Source organism: Typopeltis vanoorti, chromosome 20 (assembly GCF_054136105.1).
Source record: "Typopeltis vanoorti isolate ZY-2024b chromosome 20, IOZ_Tvanoo_1.0, whole genome shotgun sequence".
Taxonomy (NCBI): domain Eukaryota; kingdom Metazoa; phylum Arthropoda; class Arachnida; order Uropygi; family Thelyphonidae; genus Typopeltis; species Typopeltis vanoorti.
The window spans coordinates 47,083,901-47,102,004 of record NC_143568.1 but is presented as its reverse complement, the minus strand read 5'-3'; the positions used below and the strand labels follow the sequence as shown (position 1 = coordinate 47,102,004).

At 36.5% G+C, this 18,104-nt stretch overlaps 1 protein-coding gene across 1 annotated transcript in view; it reads right to left on the bottom strand.

Annotated features, from left to right (window-relative positions):
- LOC150095411 (spermatogenesis-associated protein 6) overlaps nucleotides 1-17,811 on the bottom strand; it is a 523,112-nt gene extending 505,301 nt beyond the window's left edge. The window contains exon 1 of the mRNA XM_090410322.1: nucleotides 17,675-17,811. The gene's annotated coding sequence lies outside the window, so the exon portion shown is untranslated. The remainder of the gene's footprint in view (nucleotides 1-17,674) is intronic.
- Nucleotides 17,812-18,104: the final 293 nt, after the last annotated feature.

Here is an 18,104-nt window from a genome sequence, read left to right as displayed (position 1 = left end):
AAGAAATTTTTCCAAGCTTAAACTGATTAAAAATTATTTGCGAAGAGCATTGACCAAGAAAGATTGTTTGGTCTAGCAACTATATCGATAGAGATGGACATAGCTTGTAATTTAAATTTAGAAAAGCTTATAAACAGTTTTATTGTGTGATATCCCCCGTAGAGCAAACATTTAACTAATATTATTATGTAATCATTTTGCATTAATGTTTTTCTTGTAATAAAAACAAAATAGCAATTGGAGATTTTCTTATATTTTTTTTTGTCTTATAATCCATCAGGGGCAATATTTAATTGTATGCCTCAGGGTGCTATCTAATCTGGCGACAGTCCTGGTGCTAGATAAATTGGAAACCAATGAACTGATATGAATCTGGTGATCTGGATAAGAGAGTGGCTGATAGATAAACATTGGAGTAGTATGTGGATGGGGACTGAATCCAGAAGAAGACAGGTGATATAGTGATGTACTGCAAGATCCTGTACTTTGGTTGCTGTTTTTTGATTTGCATTTAGTTGTTCATTCACAATGAAAAAGTACAAATGCAGCAGTTGATGAACTATGGGCAAAAGATAATGGCTACCAGTTTAATGTAGCAAAGCACAAAATAATACACTTTGGGAAGAAGAAATCACAAGCTACTTATTGCACTGATAGAACTGGGCTACAGAAAATTGCAAAGGTAACCAAAACAGCCTCAATCAGATTACTTCGATGTTAAAGACTATACTGATAAACAGGGATAGAAGGGTTATTATTCCTCGTTATAAAGTCTTAATATAGCCACAAATGCATTCCTATACATGGATCTAGTTACATGTTTTCGATGGGAATGTGAAAAGATAGTGGAGAGGATCCAGGGACAAATGACTAAGATTCTGGCAGATCTGTGGAGTGCTCCCTATTTGTGGGTTACAAAGGCTAGTTAATAGGAAGAAAAGAGAGACTATAATAGAAACATAAGTTATTAAAGGAATTTTTATAAGACTGGAAAAGAAGACTTTTTTCAATATATGAAGGGATGATCACCCTTGGAAATCATGTGAGAGTATGGCAAGCAAGCAAGGATATGAGGACTAGATTTTTTGCTTGGAGAGTAGTGAATAACTGAAACAGGTTGCAGAAGTTGTAGTGCTTCATCAATGAATGAGCTCATGAAGAAGTATCACAGGTATTGGGGGAATAATGATTAATAGAGACCTACAATAAGTCTAACTCCATGGAGATGCCTGAGAAAAAAAAAAAGTAATAATAAAATTAGCAAGACAATGATAATTTTTTAGAAAATGTGGTACAAAAATTTAATATCACTTGGAAAGTAAATTCAAAGTAAGTGAAGCATCAGTTAGTTTTAAAATAAGTTCAAAAGAGAAATAAACTTAGAAATGGATGGTTCCTGTTTTACTCTTATCTGCTCAATCAATACAAAACCAAAATGTTAAGAGAAAAAAAAAGACTTAGTTAATATATTAGCCAAGTAATTAACATAACCAATCTCCAGCTAACAAGCAGTGGGTTCGAATCCTGCTATTTGCATGAATATTACATAAAAATTATTAAATAATAAAAAAATTATAAAAAATTAAATTTCTTAGCCCATGTACTTCTGGTTTACAATTTTTTTGTGAATGGGAGACACATAAAAAAATAATAAATAAATATTACTCTATTGTGAAATTAAGTGGCTTGAAAAAGTTCCATGTTTAGTCTCTAATGCAGGGTTTCTGGACCAGGTAAAAAAAATTAATAAAAATACAAAAAATATATAAAATCAATAAAAATAGAGAAAAGGAAAAAAAATCTTTAACCCACCTACCATATGAATGTACTATAAGTTTTCAAATAAACTTTTCGTGTATGTGGGAGATTCAAAAAAATTGTTATTGAAGGACTACACAGTAATCATTAATCATTTGTAAGAAATTGCTAGTAAAAGAATTTTAAAATTAAGGGGAAAAATATGATATCTCTCTCTCTCTCTCTCTCTCTCTCTTCCATAAGGACACACAGAAAAAACAAGTTCAAATTCTATTTCAGGTTCTTTATCTAAAGATGATTCAGGATTAATTATTCCTGACAGATAAGATTTTACTGGTTAAAGTGTACACAAATTTCAGAAGATCGAAATTCTGATACCTTTCTTCAAAAAGCTGAGCAGCTGATATTATTATTAACAAGCCTCCACAAATTCAACACTCTCATCACTGGAGGACTCACTCAGAGAGTAACATATCAACATATGAACACTGTGGTATGAAGAATAATATTGTAGGTGGGCCAGTGCTTAACTGTGTTACCTAGCCAAGAAGAAGAAGAAGATGATAATAAATGCCACAATAACTGAATTGTGTGTGTGATGTAAAAATGGTACGCAGTTTGTAAATGTATGGACTGAATTAGAAGAAAACTTGAAGCATTTTATGAAAGATGGGCTGCACTTTGAATGGTCTGCTGCTGGATATTTAGAGTAGTTGTCATTGGATAAAAGTAAGAAAATGAAAGAGGTAGGATAAATTAAGAGTGTGTAAGGAAACAAAGAGAATGAGGATTGTGAAAGACAAGTTGTAAAAGGATAGGAGGAAGGCCAATACAAGGTAAGTTAAAGAGATAGTGGTTATAGTAAGAGGAAGTAATACACATATCAAAGTGGTCAGAGTAGACAGAGAGGTGTTCAACATAAATGTTAACAAGATGTGATTATAGGCCTGCGAAGGCAGACACAAAATGTTTAAGCAAATTGCCTAGGCATATAAAATGAAAGTTATCCTAATGGAGAATTTAATTAGAGGAACATAAATTATTATTATTATTATTATTATTATTCAGGCCTCCATGGAGTCAAAAGACTCATCGTGGGAGGCCCTTCCTAAGAACATAAAGTCTGTCAAGACTCATCGCGGGGGAGGTCCCCCCCCTAAGAAACACAAAGTCTATCATACCACTCCTTGAACTCATTGACCGTTCTCGCTCTCACCACTCCATCAGGCAATGCATTCCATGGTTCAACCACCCTCCATGCAAAGAAACCACTCCCCACCCTCTTGCTCACAGTTTCCTTTCGTAACCTCCAGGGATGGCCTCTTGTCATACTCCTTCCCACTGTTCAACCAAGCGAAAGAACTCCCCAGTGTCGACCCTGTAACCACCTCTCAACAGTTTAAAAGTCTCAATCATATCACCTCTCCTTCTCCTATACACCAAACTCTGCAGTCCACATTCCCTCAGCCGATCTTCATAACTAACATGGTACAGTCCTGAAACTATCTTTGTTATCTGCCTTTGTACCCTTTCCACAGTTAATTTATCTCCTTCAAATCCTGGGGACCAAATCTGAGAAATAGTCTGTGTGTGGTCTCATCACAGACTTATACAACGGAATGATAATCCTTTTATCTCTGCAGGTCAGTGTACTTCTCAGTATTGCAGCAATCCTCTGTGTTACTTTCACCACCTTTGCAATATGTCTCCTATATTTCAGGTGTTTATATCAATCATCAAACCCAGATCTCTTGTCTCTCCTATTTCCTCCAGTTTAACTCCTTCCATAGAGTATGAAGCGTCCCATCGATGTGTCCCAAACCTCAAGACCCCACATTTTGCTGCATTAAACTGAAACCCACATTCATTTGCCCATCTATCTAGCTTATTCAAATTCTCTTGCAGAGCTGCCATATCTGCACTATTACTAATAATCCTTCCCAGCTTTGCATCATCTGCAAACAACTGAAAATCCCCTTGCAATCCACTGGCAATGTCATTGATATAAAGGTTAAACAATATAGGTCCTAGTACTGAGCCCTGTGGGACCCCCACTTGTAACCCTCTGCCTCCTTGAAACTGCTCCACCATACACAACTCTCTAATACTATCAGACAGTCAATCCTGAATCCAGTTGACCAATCAGACATCCAGACCCATGTGCTGCAACTTAAATATCAGCTTATCATGTGGCACCCTGTCAAATGCCTTCGCTAAGTCTAAGAAAATTGCAGTATATGCCTTTCCCTCATCTAATGTTCTTGTAACTTTATTATAAAAGGCTAGCATATTGCTAAAACAAGAGCGCCCTTTCACAAATCCATGTTGACTCTCACAGATAACATTACCCTCATCTTCCCAATTCTGTATACGGTCCCTCACTACTTTCTCCAAGATCTTAACAACTACTGATGACACACAAACTCGCCTATAATTAGACACTTCCAGTCTGTTACCACCCTTATTCAATGGCACTATCTTACCTTCCTTCCATTCCCTCAGCACCTTTCCCACAGCCAGGCTTTCATTGAAAAGCCAGGTTAAAGGCATTGTCAGTTCTCTAACACATTCTCTCAAAACTCGTGATGTAATACCATCCAGTCCCAAAGCTTTACTGACATCCAGAGTACTCAGTATCAGAAACACACTCTCCTCCTGTACCTATAAACCTCGAACCAGCCCTGTAGCATTAAAACTGACATCTCTAGGATGAAATACTCCAATAAAGTGTTCATTGAACAATTCCACTATGTCCTCTGCATCAGTCACTCTATTGCCATTTTTATCCCACAATATCATTCTTCCACAGTCATTTCTCCTCCTACTGGCCACATAGCTAAAAAATTCCCTAGGATTTTCTTTGGATCTTAGGCTAATCTCTTCTCATATTCCAGTTTTGCTTTCCTTACCACACTAGTCACTCTTCTGGCCTGTGTGTTATATTCTTCACGCATCCTCTCTTCACTTGTCTCCTGATATCTTTTCCATAGCCTCTTTTTTGCATGCAGTTCCTGTTTAATATTGTTTGTCATCCACTTTACTCGTAGTATACAACTTACCATTGCTGCTAACAAATATTCTTTCACAATTTCCCACACACTAATGATATCCCGGCCTTCCAATTCCTCCCTTCATGAAACTTCCCGAAGTTGACGTCTAAGACTATTATAATCACCTGCATTATAATTCCACATAAGTTCCCGTCTCTTTGATACTCTTGCATGTCTATTCATTTTCCAAGTCAAAACCATATGGTCACTCTCTCCAACTGGTGGGAGAGATGTCATCTCAGTTATTATCAACTCTTCTGATGCTATAACCAAATCCAAAACTCTTGAATCTCTTGTTCTCTCTGTTACATATTGCCTAAGACATTTGTCCCTCAAGAATTCTAGAAATTCCATTCCCCTATTGCTACATGCATCTTCCTCTCTCCAATTTATACTACTGTAGTTAAAATCTCCCATAACAATCATTCATCTTGCACTTGCCAAACTTAACTGTCTAAACATCTCCTGGTCCCCATCCTCTGTGCTCCTGGGTCTGTAGCAATAACCCACTAAATATCCTGTGTCGCCCACCTCTACCTCACCCCATATGCTCTCAAAATCATTTGTCTTACTGCCTTCCAAAGCCTCCACTCTTAGAGGACATAGTGTAAATATTTGAGTTTCTATCTTTTATTTAATATTTTTACTTATGTTTCTGTTACTGCATCTTTGTAATATATCTATACTGTTTTCTACTCCTCTGTAAAATATCTATGTTTCATTTTTATCTGTCTATCTATTTCTTTTGACTTGTCCCTATATTCTCATTCATTAACTTTATTATACTTTATCCTTATCTGTTACCTTACTATATAGTCAGTGAATCTTAATTCCTTTTCTCTACTTTCAGTATATTAAACTTATACATGAGATTTCTAGAAATTTGTTTGATTATTCCAGACTGCACCACTAAAAGTCTCTAATTGGTATAAGAAAATAATTACACTCCAGTAAAGCACCTCTATACAGTTAATTACAGTCATGGCTAACTCCTAACTTACATTTCGTATCAAAGTTTAATTTCTTTCCCGCTTACAGGATCGGATTTTTTGGGAATAGTGCAGTTGCTAAAAAGATTAGACAGCACTTCTTATAAATAAAACAAACATATTTATTCACACTAAGACAATAATACAATGTATACACTTAAAGGATGTTACTAACATTTCCTCTCAAAGCTAAGCATCAAAATTAAAACATCACATAGGACAACTTTCAGGCATGTTATAAGCATCGAATTCATAACTCATCAGACAATTAATTCTGTATATCAAATAACTATCATTTCTCTCAAAGCTAAGCATCAAAATGTAAACATCGTATAGAACAACTCTGAGGCATGTTATAATCATCAAATACGTAAATCATCAAACAATTAATTCTGTATATCAAATAACTATCAGTTTCTCTCAAAGCTAAGCATCAAAATTTAAACATCACATAGAACAACTCTCAGGCATGTTATAAGTATCAAATACGTAAATCATCAAACACTTAATTCTGTATATCAAATAACTATCAGCCCATTTACAATCTAGGAATTATCATGCTTTGACAAGTAAAAATCTCCAATTCTAACTTTCACAAAAAGAATGTAACACTCACTTAGCAATCAACCTTTCACACCATTACAATTCTAAATTCTATAATTTTCTTATCAGCTCTTTTAAACCATTTCAATGTAATACAACACGAGCTTAAACTTTCATTAACATCTTTTCAATTATTCTAAAAGCAGATTTACTTCATATGAATTAGTTTTCAATCTATTACATCTTTCAATCCTGTGAATTCAGTCTATCCGAAACAGTCCTTCACATCAAAAATGAAGAGAAGGTTTTCCACAAAAAAATTCAACTCACATTAATTCTTTCATAGGCACAATTGCACTTTAATTGTATCCTCTCTTCGCGCTTATTCTGGATTCCCCTCTATTGTTACGGCTTGCTCTATCGCTTCAGACACATCATGGACACCTTGTTCTCCTCTGGAATTACTCACGGGGCTGGAACGCGATCTTTTGGCATAGTAGGCACTCGGATGTAGGGTCATCTTGGTCCTGGGCCGCTGGTTGCTCTACAAGGTTTCGCCTCCCTTTACCCTCCATGACTTCATCCGGGATCGTACATAGTCCATGGATTGACTCCCCTCTTTTCTCCTGGCATGTCTCTCCAAGTCGATCCACCTTAGTCCATTCCTGACCTTTTTATTTCGCCTCTCTGGACCTTGTGTGAAGTTTCTTAGACCCCAAATATTTCCGCGCAAACTCTGAACTAAGGTCTGAGATCCCCGTACCTATCACGTGCTAACTCCTTTCCTTCTAGAAAGTTCCGACTTCTATCTCCCTAAAGTGTAGTTTAATCCCTTTTTATTTTTTATTTATTTTTCAGCATAGCGTAACAGCTTCTGATGTATGCCACCCTCCCCCCTCTGCTATCGACCTTGGCAGTGTTGGACTGCTTTGGTTACAATGGGTTTCCATTCTACCCTATACCAAGTGATACATCAAATATATTTCAGAACTCTAAGGTAATTTCCCCTAAACTTCTATTTTTAGATACCTGTTTACTTTATTTTTGCATGTGTAATTCCTCTGGGTCTATACAGATGGGCATTTTGTATTACTTATGTAGGTAATTATAACGTACTTCTAATCTCTGAGGGATTCTCTTTTGAAATACACACTCATATATCTTTTATCTACAGAATCATGTAAATTTTTCTGGGCTGATATTATTGTTTACATATCTTATATACAATTTTACAATTCTTTGAATTTCGGATGTGACTCCTGTAAAATCGATGCAATTAAACAATGTAAGAATTATGATGTTGCATTGAATTTTACAATAGGTTGCCACTTATCATAAGCAGTACCCTACCACCACCACGCTTTCCCCTCCTATCCTGACGAAAAATGCTGTACCCAGCCCCTTCTGTCAACCATGTCTCAGTGATCCCAATAATTTTTGGCCAGGCTGATGCTATCTGTGCCACCAATTCCTCTCCCTTATTCCGGATACTCCTGGCATTAGTATAAAGCATATAAATGCCATTGTTTCTATACCCAGCATTATCCCCTCTTGACTCCACTGGGCTCAGTGTTACCTGATGTCATCTCCCTTCTCCCAAGTATCCATTTCCATAAGAGGCCGCCCCTGCTATCATCCTCCCTGGGACACACTGACTCATTCAGAATAGGAACATAACCATGAAACCACTACCATCTATCATATATTATTTATTATCTATTAATTGGTGAATAGTCCTTTTTTTTCCCCGTTTTTTTACATTTTTGAGTGCTAAATTGTTTCTCTTAATACGAGTGTACTTCAGTGGTTGTTTTTTGGAAGTTAGTTGCTGTGTTGGTTACCTTCAGAATCGAATGCATAATGGTGGAAGACAAAACGAAGCTAAGTTTTCATTACTGTATTTAGTTATATTTCATTTTATTTAGTGTACTTAAATGTTTTGTTTTGCTTGTAATTGTTTGTACTTTTTTTTCTATTTATTTAACGGAATTTATTAATTGAATAATTAACAATTACGCTACTCGGCAGTAAGGAATGATGACGGATTCAGCAGCAGTCGCAAGTGGCGTATCGCCAAGTCCTCCGCCATTTAAGAACTCAGTTATTAGCAACATCATAAGGGACTTTGTGGCATGCAGTACTTGCGGCATGTATGCGTCTCGGGAATTAGATATGTGGCTTGTGAAAGAGAACGGAGAGCATATATGTGCAAAATGCAGGCAGTTGGAGGAAATAAGTGCATTAGAAATATCGATATCCGACTTTGTTGCTCCAGGAACGTGGAATGAATGTAGGAAGACAAGTAGTGTGATAGGAGAGAATGAAAAAAAGATATATATGAATGAGAAAATAATAGTTGATAGTGTGGAAGGTGTGAGTGACTGTGAAAGTTTAGGAGATGGTTTTGTTTGGGAGAGTCAATTTAGATTAAGAGTGACTGACCTGCAGATGGAGATAGATGAGTTGAAAGAGGAGGTGGAATGTCTTGTGAATGAGAGCAGAAGTATGAAAGATAAGATTAGGAGAATGGAAGAGATAAATGCAAGGAGAATCAGAGTAGGAGGGAGAGAGAGAGAATTTAGGGAGTATGAGTGAGAGGTATGGAGGTGCTAGAAGAGGAGAGAATGGAAACAGTAGAAGAGAGGAAATGAGAGAGAGGTATAGGAATGCTAGCAGACGAGAGGATGGAAATAGTAGGAGAGATGGAATGAGAGAGAGATATGGAAGTGCTAGAAGACGAGAGGATGGAAACAGTAGGAGAGACAGAATGAGAGAGGGATATGTAAGTGCTAGAAGTGGAGAAAATGGAAACAGTAGGAGAGAGGGAATGAGAGAGATGTATGGGAGTGCTAGAAGAGGAGAGAATGGAAACAGTAGTAGGAGAGAGAGGTATGGGAATGCTAGAAGAGAGAATAGCAGTAGAGCAGAGGGAATGAGAGAGACCTCTGGGAATGAAAGAAGAGGAGAGAATGGAAACAATAGGAGAGAGGGAATGGTAAGAGGTATAATGTATGGCGACTCAATGATCCGTGGTGTTCAAGATAGGATGCGTGAGGAGTGTTTGCCAGGAGGAACAATAGAAAAGGTGGCTATGGCAATTAAGAGAGGTGAAAGGGTGGATGAGATGATTGTGATGGTAGGAACGAATGACTTGAGTGGTAATGTAAGTCGGGCAGTGAGAGATATGAGGTTTTTGCTTGAGACTGTACAGAAGAAGACAGAGAGAGGAAAAATAGTGTGTGTGTGTTGCCTAGGTATGATAATGATGAGCTGAGCAGAAGAGCGGTGATACTGAATGGCATAATAGCAAGAATGTGTGACAAGAGAGGACTGGTATATGTGGATGCTTGGAGTGCGTTTGAGGAAAGAGAGGAATTGTATGTGAGAAACCGTTTACATTTGAATGAGGAAGGACGTAGGCATCTGGAGAGACTGTTGTTCTGAACGAGTCAGTGTGTCCCAGGGAGGATGATAGCAGGTGGCCTCTTCTGGGAATGGATACTTGGGAGAAGGGAGACGATGTCAGGTAACACTGAGCCCAGTGGAGTCTAGAAGGGATAATGCTGGCTATAGAAACAATGGCATTTATATGCTTTATACTAATGCCAGGAGTATCCGGAATAAGGGAGAGGAATTGGTGGCACAGATAGCATCAGCCTGGCCAAAAATTATTGGGATCACTGAGACGTGGTTGACAGAAGGGGATACAGAAGTCACTGGGTATAGCATTTTTCGTCAGCATAGGAGGGGAAAGCGTGGTCGTGGGGTACTGCGTATGATAAGTGATGACCTATGTCCTCTAAGAGTGGAGGTTTTGGAAGGAAGTGAGACAAATGATTTTGAGAGCATATGGTGTAAGGTAGAGGTAGACAAGACAGGATATTTAGTGGGGTGTTGCTACAGATCCAGAAGCACGGAGGATGGGGACCAAGAGATGTTTAGACAGCTAAGTTTGGCAAGTGAAAGATGAATGATTGTTATGGGAGATTTTAACTACAGTAGTATAAATTGGAGAGAGGAAGATTCCCCTATTGCATGTAGCAATAGGGGAATGGAATTTCTAGAATTCTTGAGGGACAAATGTCTTAGGCAACAGAGAGAACAAGAGGTTCAAGAGTTTTGGACATGATTATAGCATCAGAAGAGTTGATAATAACTGAGATGACATCTCTCCCACCAGTTGGAGAGAGTGACCATATGGTTTTGACTTGGAAAATGAATAGACATGCAGGAGTATCAAACAGACGGGAACTTATGTGGAATTATAATGCAGGTGATTATAATAGTCTTAGACATCAACTTCGGGAAGTTTCATGGAGGAAGGAATTGGAAGGCCGGGATATCGTTAGTGCGTGGGAAATTGTGAAAGAATATTTGTTAGCAGCAATGGTAAGTTGTATACCACGAGTGAAGAAGAGGACACAATTTGGAGTAAAGTGGATGACAAACAATATTAAACAGGAATTGCATGTGAAAAAGAGGCTATGGAAGAGATATAAGGAGACAGGTGAAGAGAGCATGCGTGAAGAATATAAGACACAGGCCAGAAGAGTGACTAGTGTGGTAAGGAAAGCGAAACTGGAATATCAGAGGAGATTGGCCCTAAGATCCAAAGAAAATCCTAGGGAATTTTTTAGCTATGTGGCCAGTAGGAGGAGAAATGACTGTGGAAGAATGATATTGTGGGATAAAAATGGGAATAGAGTGACTGATGCAGAGGACATCGTGGAATTGTTCAATGACCACTTTATTGGCGTATTTCATCCTGGAGGAGTCAGTTTTAATGCTAGAGGGACAGGGCTGGTTCGAGGTTTAGAGGTACAGGAGGAGTGTGTGTTTCCGATACTGAGTACTCTGGATGTCACTAAAGCTTTGGGACTGGATGGTATTTCACCACGAGTTTTGAGAGAATGTGCTAAGGAACTGACAGTGCCTTTAACCTGGCTTTTCAATGAAAGTCTGGCTTCGGCAAAGGTGCCCAGGGAATGGAAGGAAGGCAAATAGTGCCATTGCATAAGGGTGGTAACAGACTGGAAGTGTCTAATTATAGACCAGTCTGTGTGTCATCAGTAGTTGTTAAGATCTTGGAGAAAGTAGTGAGGGACCGTATACAGAATTGGGAAGATGAGGGTAATGTTATCTGTGAGAGTCAACATGGATTTGTGAAAGGGCGCTCTTGTTTTAGCAATATGCTAGCCTTTTATAATAAAGTTACAAGAACATTAGATGAGGGAAAGGCATATACTGCAATTTTCTTAGACTTAGCGAAGGCATTTGACAGGGTGCCACATGATAAGCTGATATTTAAGTTGCAGCACATGGGTCTGGATGTCTGATTGGTCAACTGGATTCAGGATTGACTGTCTGATAGTATTAGAGAGTTGTTTATGGTGGAGCAGTTTCAAGGAGACAGAAGGTTACAAGTGGGGTCCCACATGGCTCAGTACTAGGATCTATATTGTTTAACCTTTATATCAATGACACTGTCAGTGGATTGCAAGGGGATATTCGGTTGTTTGTGGATGATGCAAAGCTGGGAAGGATTATTAGTAATAGTGCAGATGTGGTAGCCCTGCAAGAGGATTTGAATAAGCTAGACAGATGGGCAAATGAATGGGGATGTCAGTTTAATGCAGAAAAATGTAAGGTCTTGAGGTTTGGGAAACATCGATGGGATGCTGCATACTCTATGGAAGGAGTTATACTGGAGGAAGTTGGGGAGACAAGAGATCTGGGGTTGATGATTGATAGAAACCTGAAGTTTAGGGGACATATTGCAAAGGTGGTGAAGGTAACATAGAGGATTGCTGCAATTATGAGAAGGACACTGACCTGCAGAGATAAGAGGGTTATCATTCCGTTGTATAAGTCTCTGATCAGACCACACTTGGATTATTGTTCTCAGATTTGGTCCCCAGGATTTGAAGGGGATAAATTAACTGTGGAAAAGATACAAAGACGGATGACAAAGATGGTCTCAGGACTGTACAAGGATAGTTATGAGAATCGGCTGAGGGAATGTGGACCGCAGAGTTTGGCAGATAGAAGAAGGAGAGGTGATATGATTGAGACTTTTAAACTAATTTTGGTTACAGGGTTGACACTGGGGAGTTCTTTCACTTGGTTGAACAGCGGGAAGGAGTGATGACAAGAGGCCATCCCTGGAAGTTACGAAAGGAAACTGTGAGCAAGAGGGTGAGGAGTGGTTTCTGTGCATGGAGGGTGGTTGAGCCGTGGAATGCATTGCCTGATAGAGTGGTGAGGGCGAGAACGGTCAATGAGTTTAAGGAGTGGTATGATAGACTTTGTGTTTCTTAGGGGGAACCTCCCCTCGATGAGTCTTGACAGACTTTATGTTCTTAGGAAGGACCTCCCACGATGAGTCTTTTGACTCCATGGAGGCCTGAATAATAATAATAATAATAATAATAATAATAATAATTATAATTATCTTTCTCAGATAAGCTCTGCTTAGCTTCGAGGAAGAAAATTATTAACTTGCGAGTATCTGTTTATTCAAAATTGTAATGTGTTATAAATATATATATATAATTATTACAGCATCTATGTATGCAATTTATCTGAGACATAAAAAAAAAATTATTATTATTATTATTATTATTATGTATATTCTATATTAAAAAATTCTGTATAATCTTTATTGTTAATATTAGAAGAGTATGTGTTGTAAATACATAATATAGAGGCAAAAAAGTATTTTTAAAAATTTTAATTGAAATCCAATGTAGAAAATGTAGCACTTTGTGCTGAATTCTGTAAAATTATAAGTTGCAGTGTCACTCAAGATGTTTATTGTATGTGTAAATATTTTAGTAAATCAATAAAAAATATTATCATATCATTAAAAAAATTTTTTTAAAATAAAAAAATTATTATTCGTGACACCTCCAAGGAGTCAAGACTCATCGCGGGAGGACACCTACTGTTCTGTTCTCGATGCCTGTCAAAGATTTCATGTTTCTAGAATTGCTATGAGCCTAATAAGAACATTATTATAAGGAGCAACTCAGAATAATCTACTTGAATTTAAAAAAATGTGAGAGACATGATAAATAAGGGAGACTCCTGTGGAAATTTTCAGACTTCTCAACGGTATTTGACAAACTGCACATAACAATTTGGTGCATAAGTTAGGAACAATAGGGATATTAATATTTTTGTGATGGATAGGAGATTGGTTGTCTGAAGAAAGTTATGCATAGGGGTGGTATCTATTCAAGAATAGGAAGGTAACCAGTGGCATGTCTGTTCAACTTATTTGTTCATTCCATTTAATACAGACTGTATAGAGAATATTTAGTTGTTTGTTGATGATGCAATGAGAAGAGTTATAAAGAGTAATGCTGATGTCAAGTCCATTGAGGAAATTTTAGGTGGAATTTAACTTGGAAAGATTGAAAGGATAGACTTTTTAATGTTGATAATGCAAGTTTTGCACTTCAGGCTGTGTACTGTATCACTGGAAATGTGCTTCAACAGGTGAATAAAATTCAAGATATGGAAGTGATGGTCATGTAAATCTAAAGTTCAAGGGCATATTGTAAGTAATGTGAAGATTGCGCAACAGATTGTTGCTATAGTAAGGAGCCCACTGATAACTGAAGACAAGAACACAGTTGTACTACAATACCTTGATCCAACCACTATCCAAATCTGTGGAAGGCTATCTGATAGAGCACACATGTGGTGCCTCATCATGATTTGAATAAGCTGCAAAAGGGATAAATGAAATTGTCAGTTTAATATAGTTTAGTATAGGGTGCAGAACTTGAGCATTAACAAGTGGAAAGCTGTATATTCCATGGATGAAACTATATTGGAGGAAGTGGAGGTAGCAAGGGATGATCTTGCCTCCCCCAACAATAATGTGTGGTAGCAACAATTCAATAAGGAGAATGTTGACCAGCAGAGATAATGGTGTGGTGTGGTGTGGTGTTCCATTGTATAAGGCCCCAATCAGATCACATCTGGGAAAAAAAGTAGGTAACAAAAATTATATCAGGACTGTGGAATATCAGCTATTCAAAGACACTGAGGTTATGTGATATAAGTTGGTGGGAGGTCAGTGGTGTAGCTAGAACTTTTGCCACCCGGCATGGTCCCTGAGTTGCCTCCCCTCTCAACACACACCAAAAATACTTCAAAATGACATATAGGGAAATAAATTAAAACACTGTTTATTTTTGAAGTAAAACTTTAATTTTAACATTCTAAAATGTTATTTTTCTTGCTTTTCTGTTAGCAAAATTGTCGATGACATTGGCAAAGTCTATTTCATAGTATTGTAGGCAATTTTTAATCAATTTTATTTAGAAAAACTCCTCTCACAACTAGCAACATTTACAGCAATTGTGAGGAAAATTTGCAGTAGCATTACAATATTTGGAAATGAGTTCTCGAGACTGTATTTTAGAATTAACTGCAAAAGTTCAAAAAGATTCAAAGTGTTGCCCAGGGCGGACCACCCCTTCCCCCCACTACACCTCTGTGGGAGGTATTTACTGGATGAATGTAGAGAAATTTTTCAAAGGTACAACACAGACAAGGGCCATTTCTGGAAGTTACAAAAATAAGTGATTTTTTTTTTTTTTTTTTTTTTTTTTTTTTTGTAGGGAGAGTAATAGGTATGTGAAACTCATTTTTTCCATCTGAAGATGGTGTGAGAATGCAAACAGTAAATAATTTTAAGTAATTACGAAAGGAAACTGTGAGCAGGAGAGTGAGGAGTGGTTTCTTTGCATGGAGGGTGGTTGAACAATGGAATGCATTGTCTAATGAGAGTGAGAAATTGACTCCATGGAGGCCTGAATAATAATAATAATAATAATTGTACAATGCAATACAATAATTTGTGATGCCTAAAACAGACCTGCAATGAGTCTCGTGAATCCAAATAAGTTTGGTGGAAATAATATAACTTTCCATATGCACTTACCTGTATTTATTTTAATTTTTTTTTATCCTCCAGCATTTCACCCCTACCTTCAATGATTAACTGATTATTAAACACTCTGCTTGCACTTGTTTGAATTTTTTTTTTTTTTTTTTTTTTTTGCTTCTGCACTGAAGATGGAGGTGTCAGTCCACATATTTGTGTGAACTTTAATGTAGCATTAAGTAATTTGTTGTTACTAATGCCATTAGGTGTCTTTCCTTTATAACAATATTTCTTTCTCCTTTAGATCAAAGAACGGAGCCCTGAATGGTCTGCATTAGCAGCCAAGTCCGAGAAAAATCATCAAGCATGAAATGCAATGAATCAGTAAAGAGGAAACTATTTTCGTCTGGCATCTGTAATTGCTACCAACTGTTTTGCCTATTACATGGCAGAAGAAAAATCACAGAACAGTAGTTTGTAGGAGGGAGTGAGAAATAGGTTTTTGTATGGAAGTTAGTGGTAGATGTATGTAATGCACTGCCTCATAAGAAGTGGGGATGTGTAAAGTGAATGAATTTAAGGAATGATATGATACTTTATGGTTGTAACTGGCCAAAGAGTGGCCATTTACAGAAAGTAGAAGGAAGATCACAGAACAGTAGTTTGTGAAAGAGGTCTCTATCCAGATCTTATCAAATACCATAGAAATGTTAAGCCAATTGCATATGTTTCTCTGAAACTTTCTACGGTATGTGTCTAAAAATGTGAAATACAAGCCAGGGGCTCACCCGTGGACCAAGAGACGGAATCAATGCTATTGTAACAGATCAGTTGTCAGTCATATAAGTATTGAATAAAATGCCTTTTTTTTTTAAAATTATTTTAGAAAGAGAGAGAGAAAGATGAAGGAGATTATTATTATTATTATTATTATTATTATTATTATTATTATTATTATTATTATTATTATGTAACACCTGATATTTTAAGGATACTTGTGACATAAAGATTGTATAATATAAGCACGTACACACAAGAAAGATATTTAATTAGTCAAATATTTCAGTCTGAAATATTAAAACTGTTCTTGTATTACCATCTTCAGTGGCAATACAAGAACAGTTTTCAGACCAAAATATTTGGCTAATTAAATATCTTTCTTGTGTGTACGTGCTTATATTATGTAACACCTGCAGGGAGTCCAAAGACACACTGAGGGAGGGCACCTGCTCTACAGCTCTTCGTCTCCACCGCTCCACCAACTGCAACTACCTTCATCATCTACACCAACACCATCTACTGCCGACCACCACCACTAGTCTTTTCACAGACAATCACAAACATTCATGCCCATGGCGGGATTTGAACTTGCAGCCTTTGGCTGGAGAGTAGATACACTAACTATTTGGCCAATACCAGGTTGGCAGATTATATAATGTAGAAAAAGAAACCATAAAAACATTACAAATATATTTAATAAACACTTGAAAGAAGAAAATAATGCCAAAAGAATGGAAAGGCACAGATGAGTGCTTATATTGTTTTCTATACTGTCAGCCTAATTGCTGAGGGATAGCATCTCTACTTTCCAACCTATAGCCTCTGGGGGTAGAAATTCCACTCTGGAACAGTTTGTTAATGTCCTTTAGGAATTTTTAAAGATAATTATACAACAATTATATTATCAATTCTAATAGTAAAAATAATATAATAAAAAGCGATTCCAAGGTGGTTGGAAGAATTATGGGATATGTGCCCTTCCATTAAAAAGGCCTGGATTTGATTCTCATCATGATGGATCTTTATGTTTTTTTTTTTAACTGATAAAAATACTGTACAGTGTGCATAATATTATGTAGTGTTGTGAGAATTCATTATGTACATCATGTCATGTATATCATGTAGTAGTAATAAGAAGAAAATTTATATCTGTCAGCTAATTCAGAGAAAACAGTAAAAAAGCATTGTAAATTAAAATTTTAGTGTAAGATTTAGAACGCTCTCTCTCAAAACCTTAACATAGAGTATGAATAGGTAGATGTTTCTTTAGTGGAACTTGAAAATAATAACAATAAAGTCAAAATACTTGATACATATTTTGCAACTTAAATTACTCCTACTAGAATATAATACAATTTTAATAAAGACACTTTTCATTAACATTTGGAATTTTTAATGAATAAGTTGCTTATTTTTTTAAACACACAAAAAAAAATTTTGAAACTTGTATATTATGTTGTTTGACCTTTTTTTTTTTTTTTTTGTTATTTATAATACATTTTGAGGAATGGTGATTCTATGCAATATGATCCTAAGAGCCTCCCCAATATCTCTATAAGGAATAGGCATCAGCTAAAATAATGAAAATATTAATACTTCTTATCATACAAAAAAAAAAAAAAATAGAAGAAGAAGAAGAAGAAATAATACTTAACATTTTCTGCAGCTATTCATAAAATTACATTTTCATTTTCGTTTGTTGATTCTAATATGTATCTCATATGAGGAATGAATGGAAAGTTTCTAAAAAACAACTTTAAAAAAAAAGAAAAAAGTCAGAACTTAATAAGATGAAACATGTTGCTAAGCAACAGTACACATTCCAAGAAGATATTCAAGATTAAGAAAAGGTGCCGCTCTGTCTACAGCCTATATCTTTGCAAAAATAAAATAATCATTCTTAATAGTATATTAATGACAGAAGTATTAGATTTTAAAAGTTCTAAACGATGCTTAGTATTAATAAGTAAATTTCAATGTTCAGCTATGCTAATTATGAAATAATTCTGGGGTTTTTTTTTGTTGTTTTTTTCATTGAATGTCGAATGAAAAAACAACTTGCTGATTTGATTGATGTCATTTTGA